The sequence below is a fragment of the Lepidochelys olivacea genome (assembly GCF_965140295.1).
Source record: "Lepidochelys olivacea isolate rLepOli2 genome assembly, chromosome: 8".
NCBI lineage: Eukaryota > Metazoa > Chordata > Testudines > Cheloniidae > Lepidochelys > Lepidochelys olivacea.
The window spans coordinates 63,311,218-63,325,661 of record NC_140418.1 but is presented as its reverse complement, the minus strand read 5'-3'; the positions used below and the strand labels follow the sequence as shown (position 1 = coordinate 63,325,661).

General features: G+C 36.2%; 1 pseudogene across 1 annotated transcript; it reads right to left on the bottom strand.

Moving 5' to 3' along the window:
- Window positions 1-364: 364 nt before the first annotated feature.
- On the bottom strand, window positions 365-1,384 carry LOC311524948 (beta-1,3-galactosyltransferase 2 pseudogene; annotated as a pseudogene). The gene has a single exon. The product of its transcript is annotated as a beta-1,3-galactosyltransferase 2 pseudogene (transcript).
- Between the last annotated feature and the right edge of the window lie 13,060 nt (window positions 1,385-14,444).

The following is a 14,444-nucleotide window of genomic DNA, read 5'->3' as shown; positions in this document are numbered from 1 at the left end:
ACAAGATGCTAGTGCATGATTAAACTATAGTGTGGTTAGGAAATAAAAGAGAATTCCCTAATTTAATTTCTTTATTTGAAACTCATTTTGAAGTGAAGTAGAATAAAAGCCCCAAATCGTTGCAAATTTCAATAATATTTATACCAAAACAGTACTTATGCTGAAGTTGTCCTGGGGATAAAACACAACTTCAGTATAATTTTTTTTGTAAAAATAAATTTAATTGAAACCTTAATGAAGGATATTGTGTCAAGTCTGTCTCTTCCTCCATAGACGGTTCATGGTGAACATTCAGCAATTGTAAGGCTGAAATACTGTAGAAGCCAATATTGTAATCCCAGACAATCTCTGCCATACATTTGCTTTATTTACCACATACATGTTTATTATTTTGCAATGTTTCCCAGTATATTATCTGTTCATTTGGATAAATTGCATGGGAGGTAATCAGTCTGTTGTATATACAAGGAGAAAATGGGACTTATATATATTAAACAAATAGTTATTAGGTGGGGGCACCATATTAATTCCTGCTTGTTCAAGACAAAGAGCTACATAAATATCTTCTAAGTATGTATACATGACTTTTAAAGATGCATTGACAATTTTTGCAGCCAAGGTTCCAGAAAAGACATATCCAGTTCCTGAACAAAAATCAGGGTAGCGCTCAGCTGTGTAGACTTCCTTGGGCATGTACCATTTGCTTTCTTTATTTTGATGAGGCTGACCATTTCTCATAAGATAGCCAGTGAAATACTACTGTGAAGGAGGCATAAGTGGTCTTAGGAGACTTTGTATTAAATATTCTGTATTAACAAAAACATCACTGTCTGTTTTCATGACAAAATTTGCACCACCACAGTAGATGGCAACCCACTTCAAGCCCATTAAGGTTTTAAGAGTTAGGTTCTTGTAACCTTGTGTCCAGAAAGTCTTGTTGAATGGTCATGAATGTGTCATGATATTGACTGCTTTCCCGCAGTAGGGCTTCATTTTGTTCTTTGTCGTTAATACCCAACATAAATAAGCGAACAACTTTTATTCCTGGAACCACAGATTCATTTCCCCAGGTTTTCCTGACGGCTTCCCTGTGCTGCTTTTCATCAGCTTTGGTTGCTATTAATAGTATTAAGCAAGGAGTTCTTTCATTACATTTATCTCTTTCGTTAACAACAAACCTAAAGGGTTGAGTATCATTGATTTCAGTAGCAAATGGTGCCGCATTTACAGTTAGTCCCCCTATCTTCCTGTTTAGCAAGAATTGTCTGAAGCTGGAAACATTGCTTCTCAGGAAAATGTTTTCTTTTGCTGTCTCAGGTTTCTCATATCCTTTGGCAGGAAATGGAAATCTTTCCATTAAATTCAAGACAGTGTTTTCTTTCATTTTGATTTTTGCTAAAAGAGCAAAGTAATTAAGTGTCATAGGAATGAAAAACAAATATATCCCTAGAAAACAGGTGGAGTCAATCAAGAAAATACACATCTTGGAGCACCTCCAAGAAATGGGAAAATATCTTCCATAGCAGGTCATGGTGGTGGTTTTCAAAATGATACAGAACAAACTGCTTTTAGTCACACTGATATCTGAAGAAGAGGGTTTTGCATGCAGCTGATTGGTTTCCTCCATGACACGGTCAGATGACCGAATCACTTTCATAATATTGATTCTTTAGGGTTCTTTTAATTAAAAATGTTCCCTAATTTACATCCTGATGTAATGTAGATTGGTCATTTTCTTGTCAAAAGAACTGGTATCCTATGTTTGGACTTTACTGATGCCTTCATTTTCCAACTTTTCTTTATGAGGATAATACAAATACAAAATTATAAACAAAACACTTATTGCCCAATGCAATTTATCCCAAACTTTACAAAACTGGTCAACTTTTATAATATGAAAAACAAATTGCTGCAATGCAATTTCAGTTATATCCAAAATATAACTCCAAATGTTTTCCATATCCTATGTGTCTTTCCATTAAAAGTGTGACTTTAACATTAATGGAATTATTCTTTTATACTGAGAGAAGAGACCCATAACAAGCAAATATTTATGAAGAATACAGGGCACATTCTATTTTAATTATATATTAAACATGCTAAAATGAACCATATTTGCAGTAACAACAACATCTTGACGTACAGATGTTTTATCTATCTGTATCAATCATAGGTCAATCTGATACGTACTCAAGCTCATCACCACCCTGCAGGTGAAAACAACTGTACCTTCAATTTTCGTTATAATTTGTAAGTGTTTATATTTTTTATGTTGTTGTATTTTTAAGTAAAGCTGGGCAAAGTTTTTCATTTGAATAATTTGCTCACCAAAACAAGTTGGGTCATACAAGGGTCGGGTCTACTTTGGTTAATTGTTTTGGATGAATAAAAAACCTGGAAAAAGTTTGCTTTGGCACTTCTGAAACAAAATGTTTTGACTGTTCTTTTCAGTAAGCTTTTTCTTTTCAGAATTTCACTGAATTGTATTAAAAACCACATATAAAAGGAGGTTACAAACAGCACAAATTAAATATTTCATTTTGGGTTGAGCAAAATGTTTCCTTTGATCTGAAACTTTTTTTAAGTCTTTAATTTAGTTGGAAAGAATGAAAAAAAAATGTGTTGTATTGACCCAAACAGTATTCTCTCTTCTTTTTTGGTTCAAGCCACCAAACTGAAAAATTGGCTACTCTCTCAGTTCTGCTTTTATGTGAATTTTGAGATCATGAAAGGTGCTAAATACTGAAAGGACTAGAGCTACGTAAATGACTTAGGTAGTCAGATAGAAGTCCTCTGTCCACAGGCCCTGGAGACCATGGGCAGTGCAGATTCTATCGCCTCTCTACGCCTTAATTCCAGATGGACAGCCTCTAAGGCTTGAGGATAATTCTGTGTCCATTCTGCAGTATGTAGGGGTCAAACTCCAGTTTCTTCCCCCGCCCCAAAGGATACAAAAACTTATCTCTAGAATCAAAAAGCTTTGTAGATACACAGTTTGCAATGCACTGGAAAATTATTACAGCAAAGGATGTGGCATGGGGGAAAGCTAGGCATATTACCTGTATTGAACTTCCTTTCACAAACTGAAAGGGCAGAAAACCTGTGGGCTGCACGAGATTAATTTTGCTGAAATAAATTAGTGCTCAGGTTGTATGTTCTCCTTACAGAAAGTCAGGCTATGCAGAGAGGAAATGCATAATGAAAGTCAGCACTGGTGCCAGCAAAGGTTCAGAAAAGGAGACAGACTGGGTCCCTACAATGGGATCCCCCAGGACTGGCCAGAAGGAGTAGCAGAACTCAGTCTAGTGTGCCACAATCATCAGGTAGCCTGGTTCAGAATAATCCAGAATGAAGTAAGGGGGTAAATCCTATCCCATTGACAATAGACCAAATTATCCCTGTTTTTATCTCAGAATGCATGTACTTTGTATTGTTATTATTTGTTATTCCCATTATAGTAGAGAATTCTGCCTCTCCTTCTAGAAGCATGTGATCCTAACTCTCTGCTGAGACCTCTATCAAGTTTAACAGTTTTGATGGTTGCTTTTTTATGCTATGACTTCATTCACAGATTTTAAGTCCAAAAGGGACTATTATGAGCCTCTAGTCTGATCTCCTGCATAACAGGCCATAGAACCTTATCCAATAATTCCTGCATCAAGCCCATAATTTCTATTTGAGCTAAAGCATCTTCCAGCAATATATCCAGTTGTGATTTTACAACTTTAAGTGATAGAGAATTATTCATATCCCTAGGTAAATTGTTCCAATGGTTAAGCTAGTTTCAGCTTCAGCTCCCAACCATTTGCTTTAACATTAATTCATTAGGAATTGTCAACACCAAATCATTTCACGCTGAAAGCCATCAAAGAGGAACCATGGATTTTATATTGCCCCTTACCTTATTCAGAAAAAACAAACAAACAGAAAATGAAATTCTTCTTTTTCTATTGGCAAAACCCAGAGCATCAGAAAGAAAAATATAATGATACCAAATGAAGGTTCTGCCAAAAGTCATCCTTCTGGAGAGTTGACCATTTTTTCCTGGGGAAAAAAAACAAAAAACAAAAAGCAAAGCAAAACAAAAAAAACCAAATAAAACTTTTTTAAAAATAAAATAAATCAGACATCATCTTATTTTATAAAGATCCAAAAAATAATTTAAAAACTGGCAGCTGGTCAGCCATCAATGATACAGAAGAAGTTAAAATTTTAGGATAGTGCTTGTTTCTTATTGGCTAAAGCATAGAACAAGTACAGAATAAAAATCCACACAGTTCTCACCATTTTGGATTTCTTACCAAAACCCTATCAAGTTTCCACTTTGCCATCTTATTTATTCATTGTAAAGCAGCTTGTCGGAGATTTGCTTAAAGGAGATTTTTTAAAATAAAATAACTTAAGTTTCCTCTGAGCAAATAAGGAATCCTAGCAGCTCTTTTAGAATAAAAAAACCCCAACAACAACATACAATTTTAGAGCAATGTTTTCAAGACTAGGTGCCTGAAACAATATTACAAAGCTCATATTCAAAAAACATGAGTTAGGTTTCCAACAGTCATGAGATAAAAAAATAATAATACTTGTGGAGTTCTTTTTTATTTGACGTCTGACTTTTGCTCCTTTAGGGTTCACATTTTCCAACATTTTCCCACAACCATGGAAAGAGGGGTAGAAGAAACTTGCTTAAATAAAATATAATAAAATAAACAAACACATTTTAAAAAAATGGAAGCTGAGATTCTGCTGTGTTCCCATGATTCCAAGGCCTAGGCACTTAAGAAGAACACACCAGATATTGTTAGATTTTAACATGGTAAAGTTGCAAAAGTTGACAACTCTGTTAAACTTAGGCTCCAAAATCCATATTTAAGACTTTCAATTCAAATGGTCTAATTTTCCACCATGTACCCTCTCTTTTTCAGCAGCAGTACCCTTTGAAAAGTCAGACCACTTTTATATAGAGCCCAAAATATGGATTTAGGAGCCTAAACTGAGGCATCCAGAGTTGAAAGGCTTTACGGTTATTTTATAACAAATACACTTCTGTTGTACATGTGAAAGACAGTAATTACACATCTAAATAGATACACAGTTGCACTTGTCTGTCCTTCAATATTTTAAATAAGTGGTGCTTACTACCAAGGAAATTACTGTATAAATAATTTGAAGGGCAGAAATTATTGGGTGGACGCATGGGTGGTCTCATCTAGTTAAGTACACAAGATTCATTTTCAACATGATGAACCATGGAACAAGGCAGCATGGGTCAGCCAATAGGCCACTGAAGTGGAAAAAAGGACACCTAGACTCGATTCCTGGCTCTGACCTGCTGTATGATGTTGGGCAAGTAGTTAATATCTAATACTTCAGAGGAAGTTGAATTCCTTTGTAGGCCATTTTTCTCAGTGCTGAATATGGGAAGGGGATCATATGGTAGATTGCAAATCCGGTAGCAAAGGTTTTTAATATATCAATCTCATGAGCCAGATCTTTTGATATTCTGAGACTGAGATTATCTAGTCCTCTTAATTTGAGCATATGAGTTTTGCTTCCACCTGGGATGTGGTAATTTCCATGTCTATACAATCATTCCCATTAGCCATCCTGCCTTTGCTCCCATGTTCTGCACTATCATCCTTATTGAAAACTGAGGAATAATATTAATTTAGTTTTTGGGCCATAGATAGTTCATCGTTAATCTCTTCCCTATTCCTGCTGCATAGCAGCCCTGCTTCTGTCACTAGACAGATAGAACCCCTTTTACAATCCTTCTCCAAAACGATTTTGACCTAAACCAGTTCTGTTTTATCCTTTGCATCATTTATTTCTTTATAGTCTACTGCATTATTGATGTACAACTCTACCCACCAGCTTTATCTTTATTTCTCTATCTCCTGAAAAGCACATAACTTTCAATACCTGTGTTTCAGTCATGATTGCAATTCCACTAAGGTTTGGTTATCCCTATAGTATCTTTCTTCACCAATAGTTCTAGTTCTTCCATTTTGCTGTTTAGGCTCCTCACATCAGTGTACAAGCATCTAAGTTGTTTCTATCTGACAACCCGATTTCCTAATTTTTGAAAAATCAAGTTCATCTCATTTGCCACCAGTCTTTCTATTTTTTATACCAAATAATTTCACACAGTCCTCTCGGAGGGTTGTTTATGTGCATAAACTACACTGGTGCTCACATTTACAGAAACATTTATGATCCAAATCAAAAATCCCCAAAGCACAACAATGGCTAAAAATTGTAGGCCCAGAAAGATTAGCCCAAGTCAAATTCTGCTCTCTCATCCTGAGAAGACACAGAAGAAGTGACCACAAAAGGTACAGTACAACATAGAATTCTGAAAAAAAGGGTGTTTGTGTGGGAGGCTTTAGCAATCTGGTTACTAGACAGTAATTAGACAGTTAGACTGCAGTCACTTATAGGAATTATTACGATGTGACAGATTAGGAATAATTAATAATTATAGGCATGCTCATGGAGACATGGAATGCCACCTCTGGGTAATAGGCAGGTCTTAATCTTGTTATGGTCACTGGTGAAATATGGTTTTGTATCTGACAGGTTACATAAACATGGGACATAAAATCCCCAACCCAGCTCCCTATTTTTTGGGTGCTCTTGGGTTCCTGAACTGGTGTCAAATGGATCCATGGCCTTCTGAGGTGTTCTATTAATTTTGTATTCTTTTCTTTTTTCCTTCTCAGTGCTTTAAATATGCAATACCACCTTATTGTCTTAAAGATTTAGCTGAATTTATTTTTTTGGTGCTCTGCTATTATAATAATTAGTGGAACTGTATGGTTTTTATATACAGGTATAATTGAATATATCTATTTGATTCACAAATCATGCCAAACTCATAATGAAAGAAGTGTTCCATGGGAGAAATTTCTGTGTAGCTCACTTTGGAAAAGAATCTGTGAAAAATTCATAAATAGTGTAAGTATGTGATTATTAATAAATATCATAAGCATGGATAGTTATAGTTTCATTATTGACCTGGCTATAGAATGGAACTTTATACGTTTTGCTATACAGGCAAGGATGCCATAGTGGAGAAATGGTTTCGAAGTCACAGAATCACTGACAATTTTCATACAAGTGTTATTTCAAACATCAAGCCCTTCTAAGCACTGCAGGTTGGACAGATTTCAAGGATTTTTGTTTGGAATATAAAAGACAGTATGTCCACGCCATGAACAAGACTGGAAATATTTTAAGACAGCTTATGTTCGAAAAATACATGGTCTCAGGAGCACTGCCCGTAAGCCATAGGCGTGCCCAGCATAAATAGAACTGATGGGATGAGGGAATGGCTCTGTGTCCATAATGTATTCATCCACGTTGCACTTATCCATCTGATTTATGTTTTACAATAGAAGCTGATTCAGAGGTAAGTGAACAGATTTGAAATCTCTAGGTAAAATATCATTATGTGCACAAGTTTAACAGGGGATTCTAAGATGAAAGTTTAAAGTTGTGAATGCTGGCACAAAATTTTAAAAAGCTCTCATATCATGTATATTTCAGTTCTCACCTAGTTACAGAACCAAAAAAAAAAAAAAATGTTTCTTGACTATAGCCGTGCTTCACCTAACAAGAACTGCTAAATGGAGTGATTCAAAATTATAGGAAGCTGGGGCAAGCAACGAGAACATGAGGCATCATGAGGGAACCTCCAAACGTGAGGACGTTTGGCTGAAATCTGACCCAAAGCTTTGAATCTTCATCCGCTCCTCCAAATATTTTGTTTTGAAGTTAACTCATCACTGCTGGTAGCAAATGAAAAAGAAATGGCTGTGACACAAAAAGGCAGCAAGGTCACAAAATGGAGAAGGACTCAGGCAGCGTGAGAGTGGTCAGATATCAAGACGACTTTCAGATCTTGTGTGGAAAATAGCAATAAGTGGTGACACTGTCACAGGGCTACAATTCCAAGGGTTCCACCGGTTACCAACACTTTTTGAGCTTTGCTTTCGTCATTCCCCATGTTCCTAAAAGTCTCAGTGGGAACAGACAAGTAATTAAAGGTTGCCGATTATGTAGATTGTTAGTATGTTATATTTTAGTGTTGTATTTCATTGGAGTTTGTTGTTGTTTTTTGCGGGTGGTGGTGGGAAGAGATGTCTCTTGGAATTGCCTGTTGCACTTTACTGAGCAAATTAAGGGGAAAATAACAGTTTCTGAACAGTAAACATACATTATGTTTTCTTTAGATTAATCACATGTACATTGTGTTGAAACGTGTACTTCAAATAATTCAGCTAGCGTGTAATTGTATTAATCTGAATGTTCTATGACTGGGTGAACTGAAAGAAATCACTGGTTTTAACACAAAAGAAGATGAATATAACTAAAAATTAGGAAGATTTCGTTGGTAGTGTATCTCTGTATGTAATTTGTATAGGGGATCATTGCTACCAGAAGCAGGATCTTTAACATTAGCTGTTGTATGACAGTGGAGATAGCAACTCCAAGAAGAAAATATAACCAAGGATAATAAACAAGCTAACAATCATACAGATAGTACTGAAAGCATTTTTAGTATAATAGCTTTGCAAGCTAACTTTTATGCTTTACTGGATGGTTTCATTTTCAACAATTATTTTTTACACCAATATGACACCCTTTGTTCTTTCTTTTTCCTGTTTCTTCTAATGCTTCACTTACCTCATAGCTTCCTCCACTTTATTACACATTACAGAGCCTGATGAAAATATTGCATCTTTTCTTAATATAGTGTAGTGAGACCCTCTGAAAATTGGTGATTATGACTGACTGAAATATTAAATTACAAATATAGAGCAACTGTAATACCAAAAGTGCCAATTTATTCCCATTAAATTAATGGAAAAAGCAAGCATTGAGCCATATATCTGAATGACAGGAGGAAAACAAAACTAATTCAATTTGCAGGTATTCTTCTTAGAGTTAACTCATATTCTTCACCAGAGAACATTACTATCATCATCATCTTATCTAAACAGATCCATTGTGTTGGGCAACATACACGCACAGAGTAGCGCACAGGGTTGGCAGGGAATTTTCTCTACATGAATTTCTGATGGAAAAAGCCTTTTCCTTTTTGAAAAAATGAAATTTTCAGTGGGAAAATTTCAAATTTTCAGAACATTTTTTCATTTTTTGTCAGAAAAAATGAAATGGCGGCTTCCTGGATGCATACAAAAGGTGAAATTGATAAAGAGCTTGCAAGAGGACACATGACATGCTGAGAAATTCCACTTTGGTTCTTCTGAAAGGAATTTTTTTCAGAATTTCTGAGTGGCAAAAAAAATAATAATAATAATTGAGGTTTTTACTTTTCATTCTCAAGCAGGGCAATTCCCCCCCACCCCACCCCAACATTTTCCACAGGACATACGTTCCATTTTCAGGCCAGTTCTACAAACAATTCCTGCCCTGAAGAACTTGGAATCTAAATAGACAAAACAAAAACAGGGTGAGGGGATGGGTAATTACACCCAAACAGAATGAACAATGTGATGGAAGCAAACGGGGAAAGATGTTTTCCCCCCAGTATTTCCAAATGTTTCACTAATATTGTAGAAGACAACAAATCTGACCATGACATGGTGTACCACAAAGTCTCCAAATGAGAGATTAAAAACAAACAAAAAAGCAACACCTTACTGTAGTTTGATATTAAAGTAGAAAATGCAAAAGTACCACCTAAACTAAGGGCATTGTTAGAATTCTGGAATTAGAAGATTCAGACCTTCTGCCCTCCCAAAAGATTTCCCACCCAACTACTGATCCAGGCAAATACTATTTTCCCGTGTGATCAGAAAATGTCACAGTATGAAGGTAAATAGCACGCAAAGAAATCTAGATGAAATGTTTGTTACAAAACAGTTTGGCAAAAGTTGGCCATTTTTCAATTAGAAAATTTTCAAGTAAAAAACCCCCAAACAACTCTGATATGTATTAAAAGAGCTAGGATTTTTTTTATTATTTTTTTTTTATTTTTGTAATTCCACCAGTTTGAAGAATTTCAGCCTATTGGTTTGTTTGCAGTATTTTATTTTTGTTTGTTTGTATATATGTTTGCTTATTTCTTACTAGCACTATACAATTTATGACTGAATTTGTGTTTCTCTGCCAAAACAAAAGTACTAAGTAACTACGTTTCAGATTTTGAGATTAAATTCTTGTTGTTTGTGGATATTCCTACAAAGAATTCATATGAATGTCCAAAAGCAAAATTAATGAAGAGTTCACAAACACGGTGAACCAAAACTTGGTACTTAGTTTGTGAAACAGTTCATGAATAATTTTCAGCACTATTTGCCTACTTTTACATGCAAGTATTTTAAGATAACAGCAAAACCATATAGCAAACTGCATGTTATACTCCTTATATGTATATAAATTATCACCTCAAAATATAATTGCAATTTTCTATTAGTAAATTGCTTTAGTTATGTGAGTTGACAATGGATATTTTTTTCTTTGTGCTCTTCCTGATCACGGTGAACCTGCTCGGTATAATTGTCTTTTGCTTACCTTGTTTTTATACCACTGTAACTTTTTTGGATGAAAGCCTGGGCCTATTGAAGAGGCAATGGCAAATACCTAGAACACATTCCTTAAAGCAGCTTAGAACATTCACATTTCACAGTATGATAAATAATTACATGATTGGATACAGCATTCATGCTGCTGAGCAAGGCTGTATTCATATTTGCAGATATTCATTGTACTTTACACTTTGCACTTTTGACTCTTAACATGTCAGGCAGATAGACTCAGCACCAGCTCTGTCTGTCTATTAAAATCCTTCACAGAAAGAACACTACTAAAATGCATTTTGAAAACAAGAAACTTTCTTATTTACGTAGATTCACACGGTAGCTTAAGTCGATTTAGAGCTCATGCAAGTTTACTCTTCTGAATGAGGACTTAAACTCCCAATTCCTTAGAGCACTAGTTAATGATAATCTAAACTAGCAAAAGAGATATGGAAGTGGTATTTTTTTAGTCTATCAAGGTTGATTTTTTTTCACGCGTGGGTGGGACCTACAACTTAAAGAAACATATTCCATTTTGATAACGCTTTGTTTCCTTGTTTGTTCAATGCCTGAAATAAGAGAGAGGTTAAAGTTGAGTTGAATCTCGCTTATCTAAGGAATCTGTACTTCCCTAACGTTATCTTTGTTCTGTTATGGTTGATACTAAAAAATTGTAGAGCTGGTTTTCTGTGGAATTTAGAATTTTTCACACTGCTAAATTTTCAGGTTGTTTTTTTTTTTTTAAATCCAAGCTGGAAAATTTAAGATTGCTTTCACTGTGATGTCAATGTAACAATCAGTGAAATTAGAACAGAAATTGAACCCAAGATCCAGTAGGGTACTTAAATTCATGTTTAACTTCAATGGGAATATTCACATACTTGTAGTTAAGAAACCGCTTCCTGTTTATTTGTATTAGGGCTTTAATATACAATTGTAGGAGCTTTGTTGTTGTTTTTTTCCCAGGAAACTGCGCAAGGACATGCTCCTGCTCCCATTGAGTTCATTACAATCAGTTGGGGATCAGAGTGTAGAATTACAGTGTAATTCATGAGATGACAGAATATTAAAGATGTAGTGGGAAAGATCAGTTATAGGATACATACTATACTGAAGAGTTGTTAACTAGATTTCAGAATTGCGGAGAACAATTTCTGTCCCTCTCTAAGGTAAGTTTTTTATCAGGAGTGAGATTTAGAAGCCAGAAAAGTGAATTGAATTTCCTTTTATGTTCCTTTGAATATCATACAACTAAAATGGCTGAATACAGGGGTAATGGAGGATACTGTAATATTTGAGTGGAGCTGAGCTACTAGCAGAAAAGCATTCTGCAAATTCAAATACAGAATTTTGATTTTATTATAGATGTGACCCTTTGGCATTTGCTTTACATCGACCTTATAGTACTTGATCTTTACTAGCATAAATACTATGAAAAGTAAAGGTTAAGCTTGAATATTCATCAGAAGTTGATTTCTAATTGTGTAGTCAGTTGTAAAATTGGCAGGTCATGCAATGTCAATTAGTTATAGTACCTAGGTCATCCAAATATTAAACAGAAATGATAATTTGTGACTAATGTAATGAAAAAACACAGCATGAATTGCAAATACATACAATGAATGGAATTATATGGCATTAAATCATATAACAAAAAGTTTAATTTTATTTAAAGCTTTTAAAACACAAAACACACTATAGTCATGGAATTATGTTACAAAATATGAAAAACAAATATACCCAATTTCTAGGTAAAGTCACCACTCAACCAGCCAACCAACCACACACACAAATCAGTTCAGTAATTCAAATTCTGATTGATTCCATTAAAATTAGATTCTTAAAAGTTCAGGATAGTCATTCTTTTCTCCACACTACACTTGTGGGCAACGACTCCATTATTAGCTTTTGACCTACAATATAGTCATAGGAACTTGTAGATGATTGGAAAAAATCAATACCTAGTCTGCATAAACTTGTTAGATAAGAAGAGGACACCTGTCAAGTTAAATCTAGATCTGAATTCACATTTCTTCATAATTCAGATCCGCAGCTCTGCTTTGTATTTATCTCTAGCACTCAATACAGCATGAATGCTAGGAATGTGTTTGGGAGAAATAGGAATGACCCAAGCCTAAAGCTGTGCAAAGGATGGAAGTTCCATTTTGTGAAGGATTTTGAAGTGTCACAATTTGGCTTTGCTCTGAATAGGCATGAAAGCAGACATTTTGTAACCTCTCCATGAAGAGAAATTCTGGAAAAAAAAAGTTTCCGACTGATCAAAATGCTTTGCTTCTATTTAGACTGCTTAAATGTTGCATTACATTATAATAGATAATATAATACATTTTAAAAAATCAAAATGAAAAAATCAAAATCTTTTGTTACAAAAATGTCAAACTGTGATGTTCAAATATTGCTGGGATTCCCCACCAAAATTCTATGAAATGAAAGTCTATTGAAAGTGACCTGATTTCAAAAAGCAGTTTTTGAATTTCAATTAGGACAGACTATAGTTCCAGCAAAATCTCCCTCAAGGCCTGGAGGGACAAGACAAGAAGTTTTTCATGGGGAGCAGGTTTTCTCCTCACTTTTTAAAGTGACTACAGCTTTAACCTTTCCCATGTCCAGCAGGACTGCAATAGCGAGCAGGTAGCAGAGATATTTTGGGGACCTGTACCTTTTAACAAGAGGAACTGTCCCCCTTCCCCACCACACACACACACACACACACACACACACACACACACGTTTCTCTTCAGTCCAAGCCCTGGCCACTTCAGTGCTGTCTCGCTTTATAGTTTCTCCCACTGTACCTACTTCTGTTCATTGCAGATGTCAGTCATTCCCTCTCATGCAGTATTTTTCTGTTTCCTATTTTGGAAGCAGCAGGTTTTTTGGCCAGAGCAGTGATGTACTTCAAGGTGTTTCATGTGGATGAAGCTGCTGCAGATGGGTTGCATCACTGCTGCACAGGTGCCTCATCTTGCTGAGGCAAGCAGCAACTTTACCAGTTTTATAGTGAGTCAATGTCTGAGTTAAGGAGAATCCAGCCATCCTCATGCCTGGTCTAGCAAGAGCTCATTGCATTGTGCATCATCCTCTCTTGTACATTCCACTGCTCAGGTGGACAAGGACTATCATATGTGGAGCCCAATGTGGCCTCCAGACTCAGTTATCACCTAGATATGTGGTGCACGGAAACTGGGTACTGGCCTGTGCTGCTCCCTGGAGCCAAGCACCCTGTCCACAGTACATGTTGGACCTGCAGGCTGAATTGAACATCTGTTCTGGCATGACTGAGGGATGGCCAAGACAAATTTGAAAGGCATTGTGATTGAGTAGCTGGAGGTGTCCATGCATAACTTGAAATGATGTCATCAAACATGCAATTCACCCAGACCACCATCCACGAGTGCCAGTGTAACCCACACACCTCCTGGATGCGGTGTTCTGTCCCATCTATTGGCACTGAGACACTTAAGGAGAGAGAGAAAATGAGTCTGCTCTACAGCTTTAGCTAACAGGCAGTTGGCTTTTAGCTCATGTGATAGAGGCTCATGCACTAAGCTCCAGAGGCCCCAAGTTCGATCCCATCTGCCAGTGTTACACCAGCACCAGTTCTGGGACCAGCACTGGAATTGCTCCCACCTAGAGACCAAGATTCCCTATTGGATCATCATCTTCAGCTAAGATAAGGCTGGAGATCCTTCCTCCTCCTCATTTGCTCAGGGAAATGCTTCTTACAGTCACCCCCTCACCACAGCAAAACCACGAGAGCCAGGTCCTACACCAGGAACCATGTGGGTGGCTCTTACACATGCACAGTGCAGGGCAGCTGCAGTCCTAAGACCCTTAAATCACTGATCAATCCAGACAGGCCACAACTTAAGGAAC